This window comes from Muntiacus reevesi, chromosome 10 (assembly GCF_963930625.1).
Source record: "Muntiacus reevesi chromosome 10, mMunRee1.1, whole genome shotgun sequence".
NCBI classification, from domain to species: domain Eukaryota; kingdom Metazoa; phylum Chordata; class Mammalia; order Artiodactyla; family Cervidae; genus Muntiacus; species Muntiacus reevesi.
In genome coordinates, this window is record NC_089258.1 from 57,681,417 (window position 1) to 57,707,641 (window position 26,225).

General features: G+C 39.8%; 1 protein-coding gene across 6 annotated transcripts in view; it reads right to left on the reverse strand.

The window, feature by feature from the left end:
• The window catches only part of SORBS2 (sorbin and SH3 domain containing 2), a 170,911-nt gene extending 145,373 nt beyond the window's left edge, over window positions 1-25,538 (reverse strand). For 2 of the 6 annotated variants that reach the window (XM_065947085.1, XM_065947089.1), the window contains exon 1: window positions 25,264-25,529. The gene's annotated coding sequence lies outside the window, so the exon portion shown is untranslated. Of the gene's footprint in view, window positions 1-25,263 lie in introns of all 6 variants that reach the window. The other 4 variants (XM_065947079.1, XM_065947083.1, XM_065947088.1 and 1 more) reach the window with 4 other exon arrangements.
• Window positions 25,539-26,225: the final 687 nt, after the last annotated feature.

The following is a 26,225-nucleotide window of genomic DNA, read 5'->3' on the forward strand; positions in this document are numbered from 1 at the left end:
GTATGGGGGAAGTGGTTTATGTTCCTTTATAGATGGTCCTCTTTAAATTTCCTGGTTTGCAAATCTTTATCACTCTTCATAGAGAAGTCTAAAAATGCAAGCTTATTCTATTTGGAGAGCATATAAAGATGAGAATATGCAAACATTTCAGAGACAGCCCATGACAGTATGTTTCTGAAATGTCACAAAGCTGCCTCAGAATAAACTAAGATTCTCTCAGAGGTTAACAACATACTGAAAAACTGGAGGTTGCCGCAAATTCTTTTGCTCGTCTTCAAACCCACTGTCATCCTGCCACCAATGGTACTGAATAAAATTCCCATCCCTCTCCCATCTTATCACATGGCCCTTTGCCCCTCATGTGTGGGGAAGTAGATATTTACATTTTGAAAATACCAGGCATCTCAAAACACTTACGTTTTGTTGAACTGAGTCTCCCATGGTAAAGGATAAAAGCTAACTCAGCAAGCCTGCTTCCCAGGAGGGGCAGATCAGCATGGTGATGCACCCGAGCCAGAAAGAATACCCTTCATCTGCTGCAGCTAGGTTAGTATCGGTGCTATAAAAAATAGATGATGGAAAACGGAGCCTTGGGCAGAAATACAAGTCTGCCGTGGGTGTCTTCTACGGGACTGGGGCAGAGCAAAGTGCTGGTCTCGCCTGTACGCTGAACCTGGACTTGGCCTGCGTTGGCCAGCAGCCACACGTGCACAGGGTACTCAGGGCACCAGCGATGCGGGCTCAGCAATGCTGCTTCATTTACGTAAGTGTCGGAGAGCAAGCACGTGTGAGGAGTCCGCGGGCACAGAGGCTTCAGCCTATGGAGTATCACGAGGGTGGACAGGCCAAGTTATATGTGCTGCTTGGGTTTTCCTCTTTGCTTGTGTGAAAAGGCGATTTCAAACCCAAGAGTGATCTGTGGGCATTAAGGAAAAGCTGGCAGGCGGTGAAATGAAGGCTTGAAGGTCAACTTGTCTGCACCGTGGCATGGAGTGATGCTGAGAGGCCAGAAATGCCGAAGAAGCACCTCAGACCAGTTGCCACTGCGTGTACTGGTCCCTTGGCTAAAAGAATTAGAACCCCAAAATTCGTAGAGAAAATCTAACTGAGAACTGCCAAGTTAGGACCTGTGGTCCATGCCTTGCCTGAATACAGACAAGGTCTATGAGTATAAGACATGAAAGAGAAATGTTGGCTGAAGACTTTATATAAAGAGAGGACGAGAGGAGTCATAAAGGAAAAAGACGGAGGGGAACAGAGAGAAGTGCAGGAATAGTACCTTTCATTTCTGCAGCCCAATCACTGCTTCAGAGCCAGGGTCATGCCCCAGACCTCCCCTCCTCCTTACTTTCATTACTACTCTTGCTTTTGTGGCCCCGATTGGACACTGTGCTAGACTCTACACAAAGCAAACTAAAAATACATGTTTTGTTTTTGTTATCTGCTTTATCTCTGGTCCTTCAGATTGGACTAACCCAGCCACAAATCATACAGTGGCCAGCGGACGAGAGCGAACTTGAACGCGTGATTCTCAAGGTGGTTATTAAGATGCTCCCCGCCTCCCGCCCCACCCGCCCTCTGCCTGACCCTGATCGGTACTGGCTCCTCTTGTCTCCTACATCTCAGAATCCTTCTGGTTTGATGCAGGCTGGAGTCCCTCCGCGGTTGGCAGCCCTTCCCAATGCTCCCACTTGCCTTTCTCAGAAATAGGTATCTCAGCTCCCTCGCATTCTTCCTGATTGAACTCGCCCCACTGACTTCTTAATTCTGCTCATTCTTGGTGAAGAAAATAGTTTCTAGTTCTTGAGGATGCGTCCCTGGCTCTAGGAGTTTAGGTGTGGGATTCAGACAACCCTTCAGAATCCTATCTTTCAAGCCTGCCAGCTGGCACTTTAGGACGACTTGGTACCTAAAGCAAGCAGTGAATAAAAATACAGAAAACACACCTTGTGTGAAGGTGGCATCTGTACACATCAGAAGCGTACAGTGGGCACAGACTGTGGGCACAGACTGCCCGGCTCCGTGTCTTGTTCTCACCATTGATTGGCCACTTTTCATGTCGCAAAATGGGAATAATCAGAGGACCCGCTTCATAGGCTGTTCTTTCACTCATTCATCCATTTGTTCATTCCTTCAGCAAAAATATATTGAGTACCTACTACCCCCGCCCCCAGGCAAAAGGAATTCAGATAAGAGTCCATGCTGTCGTGGAGTTTATATCCCAGGGCACTTTACTTCCAGGATTGAATAAAAGAATCCACCAGAATGGTTCACCATCCTGTCTTTGACATAGGAAATACACAAGAGTTGTTAGCTATCATTATAACAGTAAACTTATAGCCAAAGTTTAAAATTAGAAGTAAAGATGTATCCGCTATGGTAAAAAGGACAGAAAATATAGGGAAGTCAGGAAAGAGGAGTAGTTGCTAAAATCATGCATGAATTCAGTTTAAGTGGACTCTCTTTCCTAACCCATGAGCTGTGCTATTGGATGGGCCTTACATAGCTGGAACGGTGCATTTATAAAGCCCCGCAGGGTCGCAGACTGAGTCGGACATGACTGAAGTGACTTAGTGTGTGTGCACACCTGTGTGCTCACGGTCAGACCCCACTCCCAGCCACAGAGCTTGCGGCATCTGTCAACACCACCCCCACCCCCACCCCCACCCACTCTAAAGGGCCCCGGGGAGCATGGCGACAAATGGCCCTGAGTCCTTGGGACACAGCTGGTACCAGCTCCAGTTTCCTGAGGAGGCATCTCTTTTACCCCCATCTACAAAGCAACCCAGATCTGAACGTCATATCTCAAGATCTGACAGCAGGTAAGACTGAGCTTTGGTGCTGTTACTCTTTAGGGGATACACTTTCCTTTTTAAGTGTATCTTAACTGCATTTTTGTGGTCATGCTCACATTACTTTTTTGTAGCATCCTCGTGAGCAGGCTTGTTTTATAATCTGCTGCGTAGAGGGAAATTTCAATAAGTCGTTTGACCTCTCTAAATTTCAGCATAGTGGGAAAGCCTAGAGTGGTGAACTCTCTGTGTCTTGCGAACCCACTAGATCCCGGATATTGATGCTGACTTTGCATAGGCTGCTCACCTTGCTCCTTGCCTGCTACTTAGGAAGCTGAAGACCAGGACTGGTAACTAGACTATGAGGCTTGTAATTATTTCTTCCCCATCATCCTCTGGTCCTCAGGATAAAGTGAGGACATGGAGCTAAAGAGTGTGATGTGCAATGATTTATTGCCTCCTTGCAGGATGTACCCCCAGTAGCTGAGGGCTCTTGTTTCTTGACTTCATTATCTATTCAATTACCCTGCCTTCCCCTCTCCCATCCCGGCAAGTTCAGAGAGGCTTCAGATATCAAATAGGTGGTGGGACAGTGCAGATTTAAAGATTCTTTGTATTACTTCTCTTCCCTCTCCTAATTCTTCTTCCTCTTCCTCCTTTCCTCCTGTTCCTCCTCGCCTTTTCCTTTTGGCTTTATTTTTCTGTCTCCCACTTTCTCTTCCTATGAGTTCACATGGCTGGATGCTATTGTAACTGTACAGTTACTCTATGATCATGTCAGTGCCAGTGATTTCAAAACAAATACCCTATCCTATAGGTTCCTGCATTCCTGTGGGATTTGGGAACATAGTAGTTCCATAAAGCCCTTTCCAAGGCTCCCCAGAATACTTGATGAATATGGAATTCAGTTTCTTGTACCAGTCAATCAGTGTATTAACCTACCTAGAGTATACGCTGTGATATTTAGCTTAATAGTTGGTGAGAATTTAAATTTAAATATTATTTTCATAGATAAGAAACAAAGCAGCAACAGACAAATAGTATTTCTCTTTTTAGTTCTCTTTAGATTTCTCTTTTTGGTTCTCTCTTTGGTTCTCTTTTTGGTTCTCTTGGTCTAAGATGCTGCATATGTTCTTTATTTCTAAACATATACTACCCCCACCACCTACCACCCACACACACTTTGAAGATACCAACTGAGGCGCCTATGATGAAAGCCTGCTTCATTGATCTCTTGGGTTTCTGTCCCCTGGTCAGAAAATTAGTCACGTGACCAGTCCCCTGGTCACGACTCTGCCATTTTGGCCTTCCTGAAAAGTGGGGCGGCCCCAGCTGCCCCAAATAAGTCTTCCTGGTCATATTTTTAGTTGTCTCCACTCATCGGCAAGACCTCAACCCTATCTTTCTACATTATAAGCTATGGAAAAGATAGCAGAGGGAGAAGTCACAGAAGGAAGAACAAAATGACAGACACTTGGGGGAGAAACAGCGAGTGACTTCTCATCAGGGTCGCCTTTAGGTAAGATTTATAGGCGAGAACGTTTTCTCTACACTTAAGTGACTTGACAGGTTATAGAAAGATGATTCCCCTGGTGACATAATTCAGACACATTTTGTTGTTTCTGAAAAGTCTGCCACTGACATCACCGTGAGGCAGGTTTTGGGGGTTTGTTTTTGAGAAATGTGATGGATTTCTGTGGATCCACACAGTCTCTTTTACCTCATCCGAGTTACTTAAGTGAGAACGGAGGCTGTGTTTGAAGGCCAGGACCAACCATGACAAGCTGAGTTCATCCTAGACGGATGCACAGTTAGGAATGCCTGGTAAAATGTCCATGTGTGGGGAGATTTTCTTTCCTCATCAACCAGACTGTCTCCTAAACTAGTTGCAACCTGTAGGCTTTAAGCAGTAAGTAAAGGATGCACTTTTCCCCTGATGCAGTAATTTGAACTTATTGCATATGTCTGGCTGTGAGCGAAAACAAGCTTTTGATGATCTGTGTGACAGGAGAGGCCTGGAGGCTGGTAGTTAATGGGCTCTATGTTCAGGATGGCCTGACCTCTCTCGATAAGAGCCCCACAGCATCGAAAGCATTCTGTCCTCTCTTGCAGACAGCCAGAGGTAGCAGGTTGTGCCATGACTGGTCCCTTTCTGGGTCCCAGACGGTGAGTCAGACTCAGAGGCGATCAGGGCAATGGGGTCCCCTTATCCTCTCCCAGAATGCACTGCTCCCCGTCTGGATGCGGAAGATGTGGTCTCTGCCACCTCCTGGACCTGGGATTCTTACACGTCTCCCCAGGTTTGGTCTAAGGTGCTGTAAGAGCTGGTTACAAAGCTGTCTTCCAATCAAGGCACATTTTGTGAATTCTGTGGTGGTCTGCTCTGAGATAGAGAGGGTTGTTCTCGGTGGTACTGTGTAACTGGGAAATTAGCATTAACCCTACAACGTCCGATGGGCTTCCCCAATGACTCAGCGGGTAAAGAGTCTGCCTGCAATGCAGGAGCTGCAGGAGACGTGGGTCGGGAAGATCCCCGGGTCGGGAAGATCCCCTGGAGTAGGAAATGGCAACCCACTCCAGTATTCCTGCCTGGAGAATCCCATGGACAGAGGAACCTGGTGGGCTACAGTCCACGGGGTCACAAAGAGTCAGACACGACTGAGTGACTAAGCATGCACACACTACAACATCCAGGCCTGTGGCCTTGGCCTCATCCATGATGACTGGGCTCTAATGAAGCGAACTGTGGCCCAGGGCCTCAGGTGTGAAGTAGGGTGACTGAGAATGACAGGCTAGGCCTTCTGGACCTCATACGAATCCTCCACGAATCCCACCCGAGGAGGCTTAGTCATTCAGGGGAGCTCTTTTTAATCATGCTGACTTTGATTCATGCAGTTGGTTCTTGAACATAATTTCAGGATGTGTCTGTCCGTCTCACCCTCTGCTACAGACATCTGCTTTTGGGGTTTGAGATGAAGGGAAATGGGGAGCAGAGTGCTGAGACCCTCTGAGGGGTATGTCATCTCCTTACACATTAAAGCAAGAACACCCTCCACAGCCTTCCCTGGCGGGCTTCCCAGGTGGCTCAGATGGTAAAGAGTCTTCCTGCAATGCAGAAGACCCAGGTTCAATCTCTGGGTTGGGACCATTCCCCAGAGAAGCAAACAGCTAACCTCTCCAGTATTCTTGGCCTCAGAAATCCCATGGACACTACAGTCCATGGGGTCGCATAGAGTGGGACACTACTGAGCAACTAGCACTTTCTTCACTTTGTTTCACCCTCCACGGCCAGTCCAGGGTCTCAAGGGAGGGCCCGGGGCAATTTTAAGGAGCTAATAATGTATGGGAGAGATTTATCATGGGCTTTGTGTCTGTAGTTTTGATATTAGTGACATTTGAAGCATAAAGTTGATGGGTTCACCACCTCAAAGTAATCTCTGATGCTATTAGAGTTTGTTACTGAGTTGATTTATCAGTGTTTTTTTTTTTTTGGTAATCCAAGTAACATATTGAAAAATGATAACCAAACCTGGCTTATTATTAGAGCCGGTTCACCTTTTACCTTTGGCAACTATAGGATTTCCTTGGGCTGTTTCTGGAGCCTAATTTATTGATGAGCTCCAGTGCCCCACTGCAAGAAGCAGCAACTTTCCACCTGCGAAAATGAGGGGCTGCACCCTTTGGAACAGAACCTGAGGAAGAATGAGAAAGAATTCCAAGCTAAGATGGTGTTATTTTCTCAGAGGGGAGCAGACAAAGACCAAAAAGATGTTTGGAAACACAGCTCTGCTTGCTATGGGTTGGTTTTTTTTTTTGTTTTAAATGCATATTTAGGAAACTTTGAGTAAGGCTCTTTTAATAAAAACTGGTCCTTGATAAAGCCGTGGAATTCTACAGCTACCAGCAGGGATCAGCCACCACTGCATTAGTCAGCCTCCTGGTGGTGCTGAGGATACTCAAGTGCCCAGCCTCCCTGGAAGCAGAAGTTGTTTCTGACCATCTGGGAAGGAGAGGAACACTGAAACAATGTAAGTCACTGTTGCAAAAACCAGTGCTTTATGGGAGTGACCCTAGCGCCACAGTCAGGAGGCAAGATGGCATGGTGTTGCCAAGAGCAAAGAGCACCAGGGAACTGGCCCTGCTCTGAGCCACCCTGGGAACAGCAGACTGTCAGAGCAGATTTAATTACTTTGCGTTTCCTGCCTTGTTGACACCCCACCTAGAGTCAAGTCTTGAGGGAGACAGAAACAGAGCCCTCTTGTTGTCTTAAGTAACAAGAAAGAAAGAAAAAAAAAAAAATACTACTTTTTTTTTCACCTGAAATCTTAGTGAGATTGGATATCAGAGCTAATTAGATACCAACTAATTAACACGTGGACCTCTGATTCCTGGCCATTTGGGGCCAGAATTACAGAGATAAATGCGTGAAGCTGTATAACCTCAGAGTAAATGGACTTTTAGGCCAGCGAAATTTTAGGTAGGGAAGAAACCATATAGATGAGTTAGTTAATGTATGTGTTGACAGATGAGGAAATAATTTTGGAGATGTTGCAGAGGCCAAAGCAGAATGGGCCAGGGTGGATTCGTTTGCCAGGAGTTTACAGATCTAACGGAGGACTTTCTGTTGCCCGTGTAGACAAAACAAATATGAAAATGGAGATCAGAGCCTTTGGTGCAACCCAAAAAAGAAACTGCATGCCTACTGAGTGAATGCCCATTAAACTTATAAACCAAAAATTAGAAGCTGTTCTTTGGGGAATTGTTGCTCACCTGCAGCCCTAACTGGGTGCTGTGGGTTAATTTTCTGTCTGGTGGGGCTGGTTGCTAAGTGTATCCACTGGGGAAATAGTAAACTGTTCAAATGTAACCATTTATATGGCTACTTGCAAACACCTCCTTTTACCTATCTACTAATATGGAGTGATTCCCTGCTGTCAGCAGGCTGATCTGGGTGCTGGAATGTGACACACACCAGGTTCAAATCCTGGCTCTGTAACTCACTAGCCCAGGGACTTTGAGAGAAAGTTAACACTTCTGAAGCTCTTCCCATGTGTAAAAGAAAATGATGATACAAAGCATCATTTTAAGGGTCAACTATGTGTATCACATATGTGCAAGTTATAAAATCCAGCTTCATTTCATTATCAAACCAGGGGTCTAATTTCCTCATCATCCCAGTGATACTGTCTCTTTCCCACTGGAAAATATCAAGAATATAGACAGCATCTGTATTCAGAACCCACACACCTGAAATCACGTATATGAAAAGAATTTAAGCAACAATTCATTGTGGTTAGCCTTTTATACATTTACTGAGAGACTTTTAAAAGAATATATTCAGTTTCATCACCCTTTTAAAAGAATAAACTGAAAATACTTCCATCAAAATCATGCCAGAGGAAAGCAAGGATATTCTGAGCTTAGTCCTTTACAGAAAGAATTCAGATGTAATGAGTAGAAAATTGCCTTAAAGAAAAAAATTGAAAGAAGTGACAACTTAATTAAACTCAGCTACTGGTCCCACTTTATATTTGTCTTTCCAAACTGCTAATGAATTCTGACCCATTTAGTTATGAAAAAATGTATATCCTGAAGAATCTGTATCCCTTTTGAGGTAATTAATGTATATCTATTAGACAAAATGCATGTCTGTTATTCATAATATTTGATCTTTAAATTGGCATTAATATGCTACATTTAGACTAGTAGGGGAAACCCCAGCCAAATTATATAAAGCAGCTACTGAGATGAAAGACATTCCACAAAGGGGGACCCAATCTCAGAACCAGTTAACACAGTCATGAATACTTTATGGGTTCTACAGCACATTAGCCACAAACAATTTCCATCCTAGGAAATACACTCAGTGTAGCTACTGGTGCATAATAAACATTTGATCCTAATTAGACCTAATGAATGAATTTTAACTCTATATCCACTATGCTTTGTAGGACATCGACCCACGAATACCAAAATAAGGTTCTAGGGGAGTAGATATAGAACCATGGCCATTTAAACACCAGCACTATCGTTCATTTTCCTAAGTCATTTAATGATGATGAAGAACTGTCTGGAAGTCTTTTTTTAAAAATGGGTTTTGGTAAAAAACACATCAGGGAACTATAAGTTGTATAAAGATTCAATAAGATCTACTACTTTATAATAAGAAAATTTAAATTCCCTTTATTTAACTTATTTTAATACATTGAGGAGTTCAAGGTAAAATATGCCTCCTAAAAATCTAATCTGGAAAATTTTAATTTGGGTACTAATTTGGAACTTGACAGGTTCAAATCTGTTTTTAAAGATTATTCATAAAAATACTCCTTTCAGATAGAGTAGAAAGGATAACAGTTTCATTTGGGGGAACTAAAAAATTAATATCTTGTGGATTTTTCCTTGTGTTAGAATAACTCTTATCCTCCTAGAAAGAAGAAATATTTAATTAACATTGTCCAAAAGACATATATGTAACTTACATACTTTCAAATGAAATTAAAAAGTTAAATTCAATGATTTTTTAAAAATTCTTTTAAAATCATAGTACCATTGGATTTGAGTTTCTGAAATTATTCATGTATCTTTTAATAATACAAAAATTCAGAAATATATCTTCATATGTAATCATAAAGTCTTTTAGGCTATATTGGCATATTTCACTATGGATTCATGTTGGCCAGTGTCTATAATTGACAAGTCCTAAGTTTTAGTGGCTTAACACCAGAGATTAAATATCCAGTGCAGGTCAGTGGAGGGTGGGAGGGACAGTGGGAAGGGGAGGTGTCTGTTCCACCCAGTCATTTAGGAACAGACCTGGTCCGTTATCATGCCCAGACAACACTCTTGATCTTCTGAGCTATCATGCTCCTTTCCTTCTGGGGTTGACAGTCTTGCTTCCAGTAGCAGTCCTGTCCAGTTCAGGGAGAGATCTGATTAGTGTCCCCTGCATCTTTGTCTTAACATGGGAAGAGTCACTGTCAGCTGGAATGTAACTGTAGACTCTGCCATTCGCTTGTCATTGCTGTTGTTTTTCAGTTGCTAAGTCACGCCCGACTCTTGTGACCCCATGAACTTGCTAGGCTCCTCTGTTCATGGAATTTTCTAGGCAGGATTTTAACTGGCAGACATTAGCAGAGGAGATAAAACAACGAAAATTGTCAAAGAGCTTGGAAGTAACACCAAGTCTTAAAAACTGGATTTGACTACCAAGAGGGGCTAAAGCATTCATTAACTTGGATCACAATGGCTAAAGGTCTCATGTGGACCTTCTTATCACTCATCAAACATCACTGCATAGAACATACCATCAATGGCTCACTGAGGTTAAAATCTTTCATTTGTTTATCTCACTGATCCTGATTTCATACCCAGTTACATGTAGTAAAAGATCAAGTTTAACTTCAAATGTTAGAAAACAGGTCTGCAGTAAATATCAGTGTGTATACTATCATATGTGAAACAGATCGCCAGTCCAGGTTGGATGCATGAGACAAGTGCTCAGGGCTGGTGCACTCGGATGACCCAGAGGGATGGGATGGGAAGGGAGGTGGGAGGGGGGCTCAGGATGGGGAACACATGTACACCCATAGCTGATTCATGGCAATGTATGGCAAAAACCACTACAATATTGTAAAGTAATTAGCCTCCAATTAAAATAAATAAGTTAGAAAAAAAATCAGTGTGTGTGTGTGTGTGTGTGTATATATATATATATATATTTAAGCCATGCAAAAACTCAAGTTCTACTCATCATTGAATGTGGCCTGAACTCTATATAACTCTAATTATATGTGGTCAACCTACAAAAATTTATCTACTACATGTGCTGTTAGGTAATACAGTAATATCTAGGCCTGGGTCCTGAAAAGGCTTTCCATTTCTCCACTTTCGGGATGGTTTCCTTATTGAACTGCGTGAGGTGAAAAACAGGAGGTGCACTGCTCAGGAGGCCTGATCTTCTACTAGAAGACTTTAAGATATTGTCAGGTTTGGTTCATTCCTCTGGACTTAAGTGACTTCTAAGATATTTAAAGTTTGCAGAGCCCCTTCAGGAAACATGAAACATCCTATTATATTATCATTTCATAAGTAGCCTCAGCAATAAGATAGGAAATTCATCTAAGTGAAGGAGGAAGAGCAGGGCAAAATACCCTTGAAGATGAAAGTTGCTCAGTCGTGTCCAACTCTTTGAGACCCCATGGACTATACAGTCTATACAGTCCATGGAATTCTCCAGGCCAGAATACTGGAGTGGGTAACTGTTCCCTTCTCCAGGGGATCTTCCCAACCAGGGATCGAACCCAGGTCTCCCACATTGCAGGTGGATTATTTACCAGCTGAGCCCCCAGGGAAGCCTAAAAACACTGAAGTGGGTAGCCTATTCCTTCTCCAGTGGATTTTCCCAACCCAGGAATTGAACCGGGGTCTCCTCCATTGCAAGCAGATTCTTCATCAGCCAAACTACCAGGGAAGCCCCATATTGAAATTTGAAGAGCAAAATACCCTTGCTGCTCTTCAAATTTTTATTTCTGGGAAGGGAAAATACACAACTAAACTTTATATCATATTTTAGTCTTTAACTGCACATTTGAGCTTTTAGAGATTTTTTTGTTAATTTCCTTTTCATTGCTAACCTGATATTTTAAAGACTTCAGAAACTAATGCTGTTATAAAATAATTTCAAGATAGGAAAATAGCATTTATCTTCAATGTCATTTGCTACAATGCAACATCACAATTCTATTTTAATGGTTATCCTGAGTCCTTAGAAATTAAAACACTGTGTTTACCTTTTTCAAGATAACATAATCAAACACAGAAGCACAATAAAAGTTAGCAGAGAGAAACCTGTTTGGATTAGGACTGTATTGTATAACACATCACACAGATTAGAGTGTAAATTAGTTCAGCTATTTCAAGTCCTTAAAGAGAAAGCAGATGCTTTCTCTCTGGTAAGATCTACACAATGAGACGGTAAAATTCAGGCTTAGGTGTTTAAAAATGATTTCCATAATGGTGGTTTTCTTATTTTACTTTTATTATAGGAGTTATTTGCAAGACAGCTTGTACAAATTGGCTGATTCACTCATGTGATTGAATGTAATAACTGGAAGCCATTATAGATTGTTAACATGGAGGCTGATAACCAGAGTATCATGTAATTCTTCACACAATTAGTAAGACTGGTGGTGCAGAAACTCTCAGGTCCTAAACAACAATTCACAGATTGCCAGTAAATCTGCATGAATTTGCTTGTGTTATATACCTCATTTTTTTGGAGTAAATATGTTTATCAATACCGATTTTATATAATTCAGTGAAGTAATCTATAAGTATAAAAGCATTTTTATTTTGGGTATCGCCATGGTCCATGTAAACACTCAGCAGTCAGAAAGTGCATCTGGAGAAAGCACTCCAAGTCACATGGTGAGGCTTACTGACCTGCAGACACGTATTTCATTAAATACTGGCACTATGTGCTCAAGTGGTCCAGTGACTTTGGAGTCTGTGACTGCTGGGCATGTGGAGTAAAAATAATGTGGAAGTTTAAATCAATCAAAAAAGCTATTACCCACCAATAAAAACACTTCAGTTTTTTTTAAAAGTAAATATCATGCCAAGGACCTTCCAGAATTATACCACTCTACCAAATTGCTCTTGTCAGGGTCACTAGTCACCTCCAATTTGTGAAATTCACTAGCCAAGTCTCAGTTGTCATCTTACTTGATCATGCCTCCTCCTCTGATACAATTTCCTCTCTTGGCTTCCAGCACACGACGCCCTCTTGCTTTTCCTCCTGTCTCTCTAGATACGTCTTCTCAGGTTCATTGATTGGTTTCTCCTCTTCGTCCTGACCTCTCAATCTTGGAATGTCCCAGGGATCTAGATACCCATGGAGAACCAGCCACTTCTTGTCACCTCTTCCATTCCCACCCTGTCCAAAGCCATCATCTTCTCTCACTTGGTTATTGCACTAGCTTCCTGCTTGGTTCCCTAGCTTCCACCCTTCCCTTGCAGATTTCTCTCAATGGGGCAGCCAGAGTGTAAGTGCCTTTTACAGTGTAAGTGCCTCTCTGAGCTCATCTTCCAGTTGCTTTCTCCTTCTGTCTCTTGGCTGCAACTGGGTCAGGCTCCTTGCTGTACCTCAAACAGGGAAGCCTTGGCTCCTTGGGGGCATTGCGGGGGCACTTTCTTCTGCCTAGACTATGGTTCCCCCAGAGATCCATATGGACAACTCCTCACCTCCTTCATATTCTTTGCTCCACATTTAAAATTCTAAGCCGCAGCGTCCTCAACACATTCTCCACATCTTCCTTACTCCGTTTTGTTTTAAAAGCACTGTTACTTTCTCACCTACTACGTAATTACTTATTATATTTATCTTCTATTGTTTGTTTCTTTTCATGGGAATGTAAGCTCTTTGGGGGCAGAAATTTTGATCAGGGTTGTTCACTGATGTGTCCCAAGAACTCAGAGCAGCGCTTTGCTCTTAGAAGGTGCTCTGATTGCATCTGTCTGAGTGAATGGCGGTGCTATTAATATCTCTAGAGAGACAAGGAACTCAGTCTTTCTAAGTCTAGAAATGAAACATGTCCTATGAGGCACCAAATGCCAGAGGAAAGAATGGTTTCTTGGTTAAGAGATGAAGTAGGAGTTAAAACTATGTATGCCTAATGTGAGGAAAGCACCTTTCAAGTAACAGCGACAAAGAGTTGATTGCTTTTTTCTCAGTAATTCTCCTAATACCAAGCACTGTCAGGTTCATAGATGAGAGTAAGGTTTTCCATTTGATATATGTAGAATCAAATAAGATGTGTGTGTGTGTGTGTGTGTGTGTGTGTGTGTGTGTGTGTGTGTGTGTGTTGGAAGGGAAGAGGGATATCTTTTTCTAAGTGCTGAGCTATATGACTATAGGATAGGACAGATTTACTGACAGTGAGTAAAGAGAACATGGAGAAGGAATTGGCAGTCCAGTCCAGTATTCTTGCCTGGGAAATCCAATGGACAATATTCTAAGTCAGTTTCAGTAATCACTTAAGGTCAAATCTTCAACTTCTATAAAATACTCTATGCCACAGCCCTTTCATATTCCTATGAGGCAAATTTCTGTTTTCCACTGAAAGTTGGCTCATTCAAGAGTAGCACAGTTTAGGGACTCCAGCACATATTCTGATTCTTCTTTTTTCGACATGTTTCTACTGCCCATGAATGCCCAGATTTCCCGGTTCTTGTGTTTAAGGCTTACATCAGGAATACAATACTCATTGAATTGGAAGTGCTTTGTGTAATACTCTTTGAACTGGAAGTTCATTGTTTATTGCTCTCTCTGATTCCTTTTTGCTACTGTTCGTGGTAGCATGAGGAAGGAATAACCTGAAAACTTAACAAAACACAGATACCCACTTTGTGATTTCAAAAAGCGGTTCTAGAGCAATACTGATCACCGGAAAAGAAATGTTATAAATGTGCTCAGCTACCTTTTACAAATATAAGTTTATGAATATCTCCAGAAAAATTCCCTGGTGGCTCAGTGGTAAAAATCTGCCTGCAATACAGGAGATGCAGGAGATGCAGGTTTGATCCCTGGGTCAGAAAGATCCCCAGGAGGAGGAAAAGGCAATCCACTTCAGTCTTCTTGCCTGGAAAATTCCATGGACAGAGGAGCCTGGAGGGTTATAGTCCATGGGGTGGCAAAGAGTTGGACACAGAACACAGTAAATACCTGAAATAAATAATGCATTAAAAATCATGTTTCTCTCTTTCTCTCTTTTTTTAGTTGCATGCAGGTATTTTTGTTTGAAAACCTTGAAATTCTTAATATAAATTAGTCTCGTTGCTGATTTTGAAAAATGTGAATTAAGGGTATAAGAAGCAGAAGAAATATTGTTATAAGTACCACTCTGAATAATATTATTAAAGCAGAAAATATTTTATTTTAAATAGTTTCCATTTCAGATACATAATAAAAATTAACAGATATAACCCCAACCATGAGATTTAATTCACATTTATACACATATTTGTGTTGGTGTATGGAGGAAATATGTTTTACGTTGAAATTATGTATTTCTTTGAAATGTAGTTCAAAGTCAGGAAGAGAACTTTAAACATTTTCTTTCACTTTTAACTCCTCACATGCCTCAAAACAAACACCTGAACATATGTCAAAATACTTGAATTCATAGCTGCAATCAGTAAGGTCTTTATTCATTGAGAAATTTTGTTCAATATCCCTCTTGTTAGACATTTCCTTGGATGTTTATCTTGAAAATCCTACTCAAAGCTCAAATAAGTTTTTCTCAAAGTCACATTCATCTTTCAGAAATCATTTCAGAAATCATACTCCTTCAATATTTAAGTAGGAGCAAACACAACACTATATAATCCATGGAGAATTTATATATATATAAGCTAGGAGAATTAGTTTGTGTGTATATATACACACATACATATAAATTAGTGTATGTGTATGTGTATATATATATCAATTCATTTCAGTTCAGACACTCAGTCGTGTCCGACTCTTTGCGACCCCATGAACTGCATCACGCCGGGCCTCCCTGTCCATCAACAACTCCCGGAGTCTACCCAAACACATGTCCATTGAGTCAGTGATGCCATCCAACCATCTCATCCTCTGTTGTCCCCTTCTCCTCCTGCCCTCAATCTTTCCCAGCATCAGGGTCTTTTCAAATGAATCAGCTCTTCGCATCAGGTGGCCAGAATATTAAGAGTTTCAGCTTCAACATCAGTCCTTCCAATGAACACCCAGGACTGATCTCCTTTAGGATGGACTGGTTGGATCTCCTTGCAGTCCAAGGGACTCTCAAGAGTCTTCTCCAACACCACTATATATATATATATACTAGCACAGCTAGCTATCATTCTAAAGATATTTTTCATAGGAGAAAAAGTCCATCACATGCACTCACTTGAATCTAGAGGGTGGATGTTCACAGTGATGCCTGATGTATCTATTTTTGGAGGAATCATGTCCATCTCTCTTCATTCTTTAACCTCAGTAATTGGTAAAAGGGACCATCATTCTCGGCACAGGAAATGCTTCTTCTGGTTGCTACCCTAAGTGACTCACCTTCCTAATAATTTCACTGGCTTCCAAATCTAGCTGTCTTTTTGTCCTTGACCCTTGGTCCTCAAAGTTGTAATTCTGCTCGTCTAGCGTCCTTTATCTTTCTTTCATGGCTCTTATTACAGTTTTAATTATATGACTATTTGGCCAATTACCTTTCAATAACTATCTCCTACTGCTCAGGGATACAGGGTGGGGTGGGTTGGTTCTCAGGGACTGTCACAGAGGCCAAAACAGACTACCGAGTAGCCTCTTAATAAACGATTACTGATTAGATGACTAAAGATCAATGGTGTCAGAAATGTTAAAAGATTCAGAGGATTGGTATTTAGAATTTCACTCATCACATCCTACTATTCAGATAAGGTTATATTTACTATAATTATGACAGTCATTCAATGAGTGGGACCTTTATGCTGTCCCCCAAAACAATTCCATCCCTTGTTTTTGTATTTTTTATGGACTATTAAAGCTTGGTACATTTAACATTTGACTGTGCTTATGTTTAAGAAGAGTCTTCTTACATATAAATCAGACAGGAAGGAAATTGGGAATTTACTGGCAAAACCAATTGGCAATTTAAGTTACCATGGATGATTTTAATTCCTTGAGTGATTTCATATTTATTGAGTGAAATATTGTCATAAGGATCTTTTTATATTATTTCAGTCATTTCTTTTTTCAGTTTTCTGTTTAGTTCTGAAGGTATTTTAGAGTTGAATGGCTATCATCAAAAAATAAGAAATAACAAGTCTTATTGAAGATGTGGAAAAGGAAACCCTTGTGCACTGTTGGTGGAAATGTAAATTGGTGCAGCCTCTATGGAAAACAGTATGGAGGCTCCTCAAAAATTTAAAATCATTTATTTCTCAAAGACTTTTTCCACTGTCACTTATGAATCACATGGGGTTTCTGGCTTAAAACTTTGTGTTCTTCCTATGGTCTGTTTTTTTTAAACAAACTGTTTATCACTTAGCCTTTGCCTACAGCCATCACATTGTACACAATAAGTGCCAATGAAACAGGTGATTTGTGAACTACTGTTAGAAGGAGAATTGAAGGGAAAGGATTTTTTGAGAGAAGTAACTGGACTGACTGTGGATCTCTGTTCCATGGCTGGCACAGCGAGCCACACCTTTTCTTACTAATGAGTCTGGAAAGGTTGCCAACTCTGCCTTTTGTCTGGGAAAACACGGGGCTATTTATGTCTGAACACCATGTACTGAGTTTACTTCCACTGGTTGACATGATCATCTTTCCTAGTCCCTCAAGCCTGAGGAGAGAGCAAAGTGAATGCACTTGCTATACGATAGGGGAGTGTGGTGTATGGGCAGTCTACATACCAAGCTTGTTTATTTCAACAAAGCAACCCTGGCTTCAAGGGATGAGACTGGAGGGCAGAAAACATGGATGTCAAGAGTGATCAGGACAGTACTGAGAAATTCTTAGTCAAGAATGTTGCAGTGACTTTTAAGCAGGGGCAAGGGAGGATATTTAAGTTGTGTGTATAGGTAGAATCAACAGCAACTAAGTTGGTATGAAGGAACATTTGAATGCTTGTTTAAGATTCTAATTCTGAATAACTGGGTGACACAGCTATTAAAACAGAGCCCTGGGGAAGAACAGCAGGTTGGGAATTGGAAGATGATGAGTTTTAGAAGTACTGAGTCTGAAACACGCTGAAGATATTCATATGCGGTGTTTACCATTTCCTTAGAGATGTGAGGCTGGAACTCATGAAAGAGATGAGGGATAGAGGCATAGATTTTAAGATTTTCACAAAGGAGAATAAAGGTGAACTGAGGGGAGATTTGACACGAGGAACAGAACCCAAGGGAACACCTTTAAGGTCAGGCAAAGAAAGATTCACCTGTCAGTGGAATTCAGGAGTGATCAGAGACTGGAGGAAAATATTGCAAAGGAGGCACAGGAGGCAAAGGAGAAGAGACTTTAATGGTCAGGAAACTGGTAGTGTCTAATGCCAGAAATCTAAAAGCCTCTTCCTCACATTTGTTTACAGATATTACTCTTTTGTTAATTATGTAATAATTGGTTTTGCAGCTTTAGTAACAATGGCATGAAGAAATTCAAAGTTATTCTCTGTGCTAGCAGAACATCACAATTTCTTTGATGAGTTTATTATTTACAGTTCAAATGTCTTGATAGGCTTTGCCTGAAAACCTAGGAAATATATTTTCTTCGAATTCTGTGATTTAAAATAAGGGACTTTTGGCTTGTACTAAATTTTCAGACTAAGTGCAAAATCACTTGCAATGAAAAAAAAAAAGAAAAAAGTTATTCAGTATAATCCATCATTCATCAAACCTCCTAAAAAGATAGTGCTGCCTACCAGCTTTTCCATTTTAGCATTTTTAAATAACTCTATGGAATAAAAAAAATACTAAAAAAAAATGAAATAACTCTATGGATAAAACAAACAAACAAAAAAATCGGAATGAAAATTCTCATTTGGCAGGTTCTTGCCAAATGATCATGAAAAGTCACTGGATTTTTTCCCCCCATGATGTCAAAGTGTTAGTGTAAAAATTAAGGAAAAGTTGTGTGTATGTAAATTTTTTTAATAAATTAAAATTTTTTTAATAAATTAAATTTTAAGAAATGTTATTAAGTTACAGAGTGAAGTCTTTATATTAAACATAGTAGTCCTTACTTTGCACAGGATAACATTAACTGGAAACTCATGCATATCAATCCACTGCTGTGGTCCTGTGGCCACTGAGAGGTTTGCCTATATGTTATAAAATCGCTTTTCACTAAAATTAATATTGTCTTCTCAAGATTAGCTGCTGAGAAATATATTTAAATTTTTTTCAGTATATACAATGTTTATCTTAAATTTAAGGCATGGAAGATGCCGGCATTTACTCAGACATTCAAAAGATAAAAGGAATAATATAAAAATATCAATGTACCCATGATTTATCTTAAAATATAAGACATTATGAATTCAATTAAATTCTGTAATACACGCCTCTGATCGAAATAGCTCCCCTATGTCCCCCAAGGTAACCAGAATCTGAGAATCATATTTTTTAGCGCACCTTTTATAATACGGGTTTTTAATTTGATGCTTTTTTTTTCCTTTAAGGTGAAAGCAATTCTTTCCTATGTCTGGTTGTGAATTTTTAACTTGAAATGTTGTTTTGGATTTTATCAATGTCTTCTACCTTGAGACTGATCAGTAGTCAGAGTGTCAGAGTGTAAAGTTTTAAACCTCAAGCTCCATATGCTTCATATATAGAATGGTGGCAGAAGTCTTTAAGAAGCAAATGATTGAAGCCATATAAAAAGACCTTTATGACAATATTCACTCAATAAATGTGAAAATGCTTAGGATATTAGAAGTAGTTATTTGTGGTCACTTAAAACACCATTTGAATTTACTGGTAACCTCTTAATGTCCTTCCTTTTTGATTTATATGTAAGATCATTCTTCTTAAATTAAAAAGCACGTCATGTGTTAAGTAAAAGAAGCTATAATGTTCATTGAAAAATACAATCTGGTCTTCTGCCAAGTGTTTTTACATGTAATTTTTGTATGCTCCTATATAGTCATTCAGAATGCTGATTAGGAAAAGGATGTACATGATTTAGACACAAGTGATTTTTAACCTCAATGTTTTTTGTTTAATTTCAATATACAAAATAGGTAAAATATTATAAAGAGGATAAAAATCTCACTGCAATCAAATTTTCTTACCTTTGCATAAATATTATCACCTCATTTCCAGACAAGTTTTTACATAAACTATGGCTATTAAGTGATGGATCTCACCATGTGAGACATAGTGCAAATACCAACTTTAATTTTGGAATATAAAATCCATCCATTCATTTTTAAAGTAAAGTAGCTTAAGCACTAAAATGTAATATATTTTATATTGAAAACTAGTAGTCATCTTAAAAAAAGTTTTTTGTTTTTTTACAAAGTCAACTTTCATTATTTTTTCTACAAAAAATTGTCTCTCACTGAATTTACCATTTCACTCAATTTTTCAGTCTTTTGCTTGGTTTTTAAAAGTTTCTCATCATAAGCCACAGCCTTTTGTGATATCAATATAAAGTTTAGAACTTGTTTATACCTACTTTTGGTTTTATTTTGCTTTGAATGAAAAAAGTCATATTTGATATAAAAAAGAAAATTTCAGTGATTTAATTTTATGCCCCACATCAATAGTAAATTGTTGAGTTTTGTAGCAAATAATTTATAAACAATTGTTTACATTTTATAAGTAAAATAATTTTTATTTCAAATTATAGAACATTTATAAATAAATAGAATGAGTTTATTTAAAATTTTAATTGAATAAAAATACTAAAAAATTTATATTTCAAAGATTTTATTCAAAGCAATTTAATTTTTTTTTTAATCTTAATCACTAAGAAGTGATACTCTGTAAGCTATTTACTTCTTCCCAAAGTTATCATTTTACTGCCCTGTACAGTCAGGGATAATGACCACTTCTTACATCAGAATGAGGTGTGGATCTCTTAGCTTGGCATTTAGCATCCTTCTTGAATTAGTGCAAAACTTCCTCCTTTATCTCCAACACTTCCTTGCTGAATCCTTCAGTACAGACCCACTGTTCTGGACTATTCACAGATGTCCACGTGAAGGTCAACCAGATTCCAGACAATACCTTTAAACACTTGGCTTTGCTGGTACCACAAGGATGTGGTTTCTAGTCTAACTGCACATTTACTCAGCCATATTTGTTTTGAGATAGATTTCCATGCTTCTCTTCTCTTTTCTCTTTAAGAGAATTTTTTGGCTACGCCCTGCGGCTTGTGGGATCTTAGGTCCTCACTCAGAGGTTGAACCCGGGGGGAACCCAGGCCCCAGCAGTAGAAGTGCAGAGTCCTAACCCCTGGACTGACAGAGGATTCCCAGTTTTCTGTTCTTAACCATGATCTTTAATCCCAGTATAATAAAATTTTTTTAAAGAGTAAATACTTTCATAGTAAAACATATAAATGTGGAATAGAAAATAGTTTTGATCTACAGATCAAAACTGTATTTGTTAACTATATTTGGTTGTATGCTCATTAAATTTGCAGACAGTGTACCTATACATAACTTTTTCAACATTCTTAGGTATTTTTAACACTAGGAATTTGTTCTAAAGTTGAGTGTTATGTGGCTTTAAAATATTTAAATGGTCAGGTTGAACAAACACAAAAGTTCTGAACACTGCTTGGAACTAAATTCGAAACCAACCAAATTTCTTAGGTTTGCAAAATTACACAAGAGAAGTACCACTGAGCTGAATGTATGTCAAGAGCAACGGCTCCACTAGAATTAAACCAATTCAAAGTTGTGCTTGGACCAGGATTTGTATCAGGTCAAAGTAACCAAAACACAATGCTTTAATAACACAAGCTGTACATGTGTTTTTCCATTAAACTAAATTCACTTTCTTTTTTCAAACCCAAATTTATCTTCAGAACAAGAGATTAGTGTTTCTGTCCTATCTTTTCTAATACTGGATTGACCTTTCAGTAGCAAGTACATTATTTTATTTAAGCTGTATCAAGTTACTAACCTGATTCTTTTCACTGGCCTGAGTCTTGTTTTGATCACCAAGTCATAACTTTTGGCTCATTATACCACTGGCACATGCTTGTCTTTCTTTGTAATCTTCATCCCACTTTTGATTATTAGATTATTATTTCTCAGTGAAGTATAGAAACTCAGAAATTGTTATGATTCCAAATAGCACTCTCATAGCTTGGACTAACCATTTTCTTATTATCCTTTGGTTATTATTTTTAACTTGTTTTATATCTTTGTATCATGTAATGAGATGAAACTGTACACTTTGAAAACTCCTGATATGAGAGCCACCCTGCCATTGGCTATTTCCTAGGGATGTAAAATAGATACTGTGGCAACTTTGGGGATCAGTGTACTCACCTGTACACTGGGAACACACTGCCTGCATGACCAACCCCATATTAATAGGAATACCACCCTACCTTAAGACAGATGATCCAGGAAATCAGTTATTGAATGTGAAACAACTATGCATGGGGTGAACTAAAACCACAGTCTATTATCTGTGATAATCCTGAGTATTAAATAAAATTACAGGTGTGGGTGTTTTGCAGGTAGAGTTTTAGTCTCTAGGACAAAGTTAAGTTAAAGAAGTCGCTACTGAACAGTCCTGATTCCTCACCTCACCCTCTGCTCCAGAAGGTCTCCTCTTACTTCCAGTGCTGTCATCTTTGTCCCCTTCTTCTTGGTTGTTTTTCGTGTAAATGTAACATTTGGTGAACGAAGTTTACAAATCCCACCATCCTTTCCAGCCACTCAAAACACACACACACAACTTCACAACCCGGCCCATTTGACTGTCACACAACAGCTCAAGGTCAAGCTTTTCTGAAGAAAATTGACTGCTGAGGATTCCTTTACCCTCAGTATACATTACAAGGAACAGTACTAAACTTTTCAATGCTTACAATGTTCCCTAGGAGTGTGTCAGTTGAGCAGGCCAAAAAAAAAAAAAAAAAATCAGTAAGTTTATTATTTTTCCACCAATATATTTGACACCACCTTTGGAGAACGAACAAAAGGCATACTGTCAAGCAGATAGACCCGGACAAAATGTTACTGTTTGTTCCACATGAGCACAGAGGTATATTTAAGCAAAGAAAGCCACTCCATGGCTCTCTTGGGACTGACGTCCTTCAGCTGAATTATACCAACATGTTCACACCACTTGCTTCAGACTGTGTTGGAATTTAAAAATGCAGACTTCTATTTGCCAATTGCTTCAATACCCCAGCAATAAAAATTCATGTTAGGATTGAACCTGGCTTTAAAGTATCATAGAACAAATGGGAGTTTATTGCAAAAATGTGTGTATACATGAAATTATAGTCAGAGATATGAAAATAAGGGGTGCCCTTGTTTGACAGATTCTATACTTCTACAGGACAGCCTCAAAGTCACCAAAAGTCACCTGGTTTGGGATTATGTTTCAAATCCAGGCTCAGTGACATTCATGAAACTTTTGGCAAAACATGGGCCAAGTTTCGAGCAAGGCTGGGTAGAATACTTCTTTCATGTGGAACCTGTGTGAAACTCAGTGGTTTTGGCTACGTTTCTCCTTGAGTTTCACATTCAAACAAGCCAAAGTTTCAAAGTAAAATTAAGAGGCAAAGGGAAACAAAAAAAACAAAAAAACCCCAACAGAACAGGAAAAAAATGGCTTGCTCAAGAATGGAACAGCCTCTATCATATTCCAAACACATTTCAGCCATTGGATTCTGCAAATGAACTAGCATTGCCTTTTTAGCAGCACATTTCTCCTCAGCAATGCCAAATCAAGAATTTCTAGTATTAAAGGGAAGAGTATTCTAGATGCCCCCCCACCAAAGGTAGTGAAGTATATGCTCAAAATGACCAGAGGATTTCAAGCTTTGACTATACACACATCACAGAAATGAGATGATTCAAAAGTTTTTATGATGCAGATCTGAAGAGAGAAAGTTAGTGATTAAATGTCCTGCTTTGGGAAAGTAAAAAAAAAAAAAAATTAGACTGAACAGCTCTAGGTTTTCCTACTATCTCAGTTCCAGTTCTAGAGATCACATTGCATCTGCTTCTAATCCAGAGGGACGTCTCCCGTAACTTGCTCCCCAGCTCCACCCTCTGAACCTGAGTCCGGCGGCCACTGGCTTCCTTCCTTGTCAGCATGATGCAGAGGACAGGGTGCGTCCTGTGTCAGCTCTGAGGAGCCAGGGTCCCTCTCTGGCCCTCAGTCTCCTGACAGGATTAGGCTCGTCCTACTGTTCACCTTCCCCAGGACACAGGCCAGACTGCCAGGAGACAGCAAGCTGAGTATCTGGCTGAGGACTTTGAAAATACCCTTTGTTTGCAGTAGAGAAGGAAAGAGTGACAAACTAATGTGATATACCCACGAATTTTCTCTAAAACGAAAAGAACATCTAAAAGTTGACTGAATGGCTAGAAAGCGCTACACTCTGCCTATTTTAGGAAATACATTTTTTTCATTCCTTATCCCTCATTCAGCAGAACTTTCACTAGCATAACAGACTTCTGGCTACAGAGAATTTTTTTTCTCCTTTCTTTTTTTTTCTAGTTTTCCTTTTTTAAATGTTCTTTTATTTCTTTTTAATTTTTTTCTTCTTTTTCTTTCTTTTTTGAAAAAAAAAAAAAGAAAGTTACCCAGAAGATGTGTGTTTAAAATGCATGTTTTCTTTTGACATATGGTAAGATACCAGTAAACTTCTTTGGAAATAAGAATCTCTAAATTCCAGATTTCAGTGTCCATGTTGAAAAGCAACAGTAAGGCCCCAAGGCATATGGCAATTTAGAGGCACTTACATGATAGAGTCTGTGCACCATTATTTCCTGCTTGATTTTAGACATCTGCTGAGCATGGAGCAGAGGACTGTCATAAATTTTATGATGGTCAGAGAAACCTGCCATAGGTGGGGGGTGGGTCCCTGTACTAATAAAACAACACGTATCAGTAAGAGAAAACCAAAACCCAATAGGTTATTCCAAGGAAATGATATAAAAGCCTTAAACAAAAAAGAAGATGACTTTTTAACTGAACATAGTAAATACCCACAACCAAAGTAAATGCCATGTTTGAAGTTCAAGTCCACAGATCAAAGTGCTTTGCAAGACAACAAGACCAAGCATGAGGTGGGGGAGGGGGAAGCACAGAAAACCCTCCAAAGTATTATATTGTCACAGTGGAGAAAGAAACCTGCCAGCCAAAGACCATCAGCTGGGTAAGGAAACCTCAAAACTGAGTCACTGAATTGTGGTAGGAAGATACAATACAAAAGCAAACAAAAAATTGTTCTAATTCCACAGTAGCAATGAACAAAACAGTGGTGAAAGAAGGTAATAAGATAGAGTCGTTTCATTGTCCTTAAAGAATCAATCACTAATCTAGCTCCTTTACTCAGGTAGTTGCATCTTTTCCCTTAAAAAAAAAATGCCCTTAGAAAGTTAAAAATAAGTAAACCCCGTCTAAACAAGAAAATGAGGGTGTCTGAAAGGCTCTGGGACGACCCTGGCAAGGAGGCTTAATTAGCGTTCTGCCGCAGCTCAGGCTCAGCCACAGACAGGTCTGTTCTGCAGGTCAGCATTGTAGGAGCGCCTTCAGCCCCGTTTAAAGCTGCAGCCACGGAAACGCACGCCGGGTGCTGCTGGGCTCTGGAACACCATATCTACCTGGACGGCATTCAGCACCCCCAGCACCATTTTCCCCCACCCCGCTGCTTATTTTCACCATTGACAAGTTATTTAAAAAACGTTGAGTCCATGTCATAAACCAACCAAATAATTCCAGAATTTAAAAAAAAAAAAAATCTTACCTACAGGCAGCTAGGTTCAACAGTTGCTCTGAAGAGAGGAAGTAGTAGTCAGTGGCCTTTTACATGTGGAGGTTGTTTATTTAGCCCTTTTTAAAAGGTCTTGAACTCCAGAGGTTTAAGATTAAGTCCAATCCAAGTGTCTGAAAAAAAAAAAGGAGGGGGGCAAGAGAGAAGGCAAGTGAGAGAGGGAAAGAATCTCAGCTGCTGGGTGGTGCTACTGTTCTGAGAGCATTTGAGCTATTTTCAGCATTTAACAGCAGCCGGGGTTGTCTGCAAGGGATGAAAAATCCTTGCCTGGATCGCCACACCCCGCCCCCCCCAGGGGGGTGTGTGTTGGGGGGGGGGCAGGGACACAAACCAGGAAACCCACAACAACTTGCTCCACTGTGCAAATATTCATTTACATTTTGAGGAAAACTGCCAGCATGATTGAAAGCAAAACACACAGTAACAACAACAAAAAAACTTTACTGGAATCTTAAAGCAACATAGTACTTTGCCATAATCCTTGCGTTTTCAAAACAATTCACGAGATGTCCTGTTTATGCCGTATTGAGAGGAAAGACTTTTCTTCTGATAGTTCCTGGTCTGCTTATATGGGTCTTAAAAAATGTTTTAGGTTTGTCTCTGGGAGGAATAACTGTTGTCAGCCTGTCCTCCTTAAGACTGAAGACAAATGATTTATTTCTAGCCCACACCCACATTTCCAGTCTCATCAACCATGCTATTTTTGAAAGCTACTGGGTTAAGCTGTTGACATTTCTTATCTCTTGGCAGAGATTGGGGGCCATTCAGTGACAAGACGCAGACAGGCACCCACCCCTGCTCTCTCCCCACTCCAAAGGCCAGTGAAGAAATACTTCAGACTGGGTCACCAACAATGACTGGCAAACTCAGCTTTCATTTTGTTTGCAGAATGATGAATTAAGATCTGGAAATTGTAGTCATTCATTCAACAAACA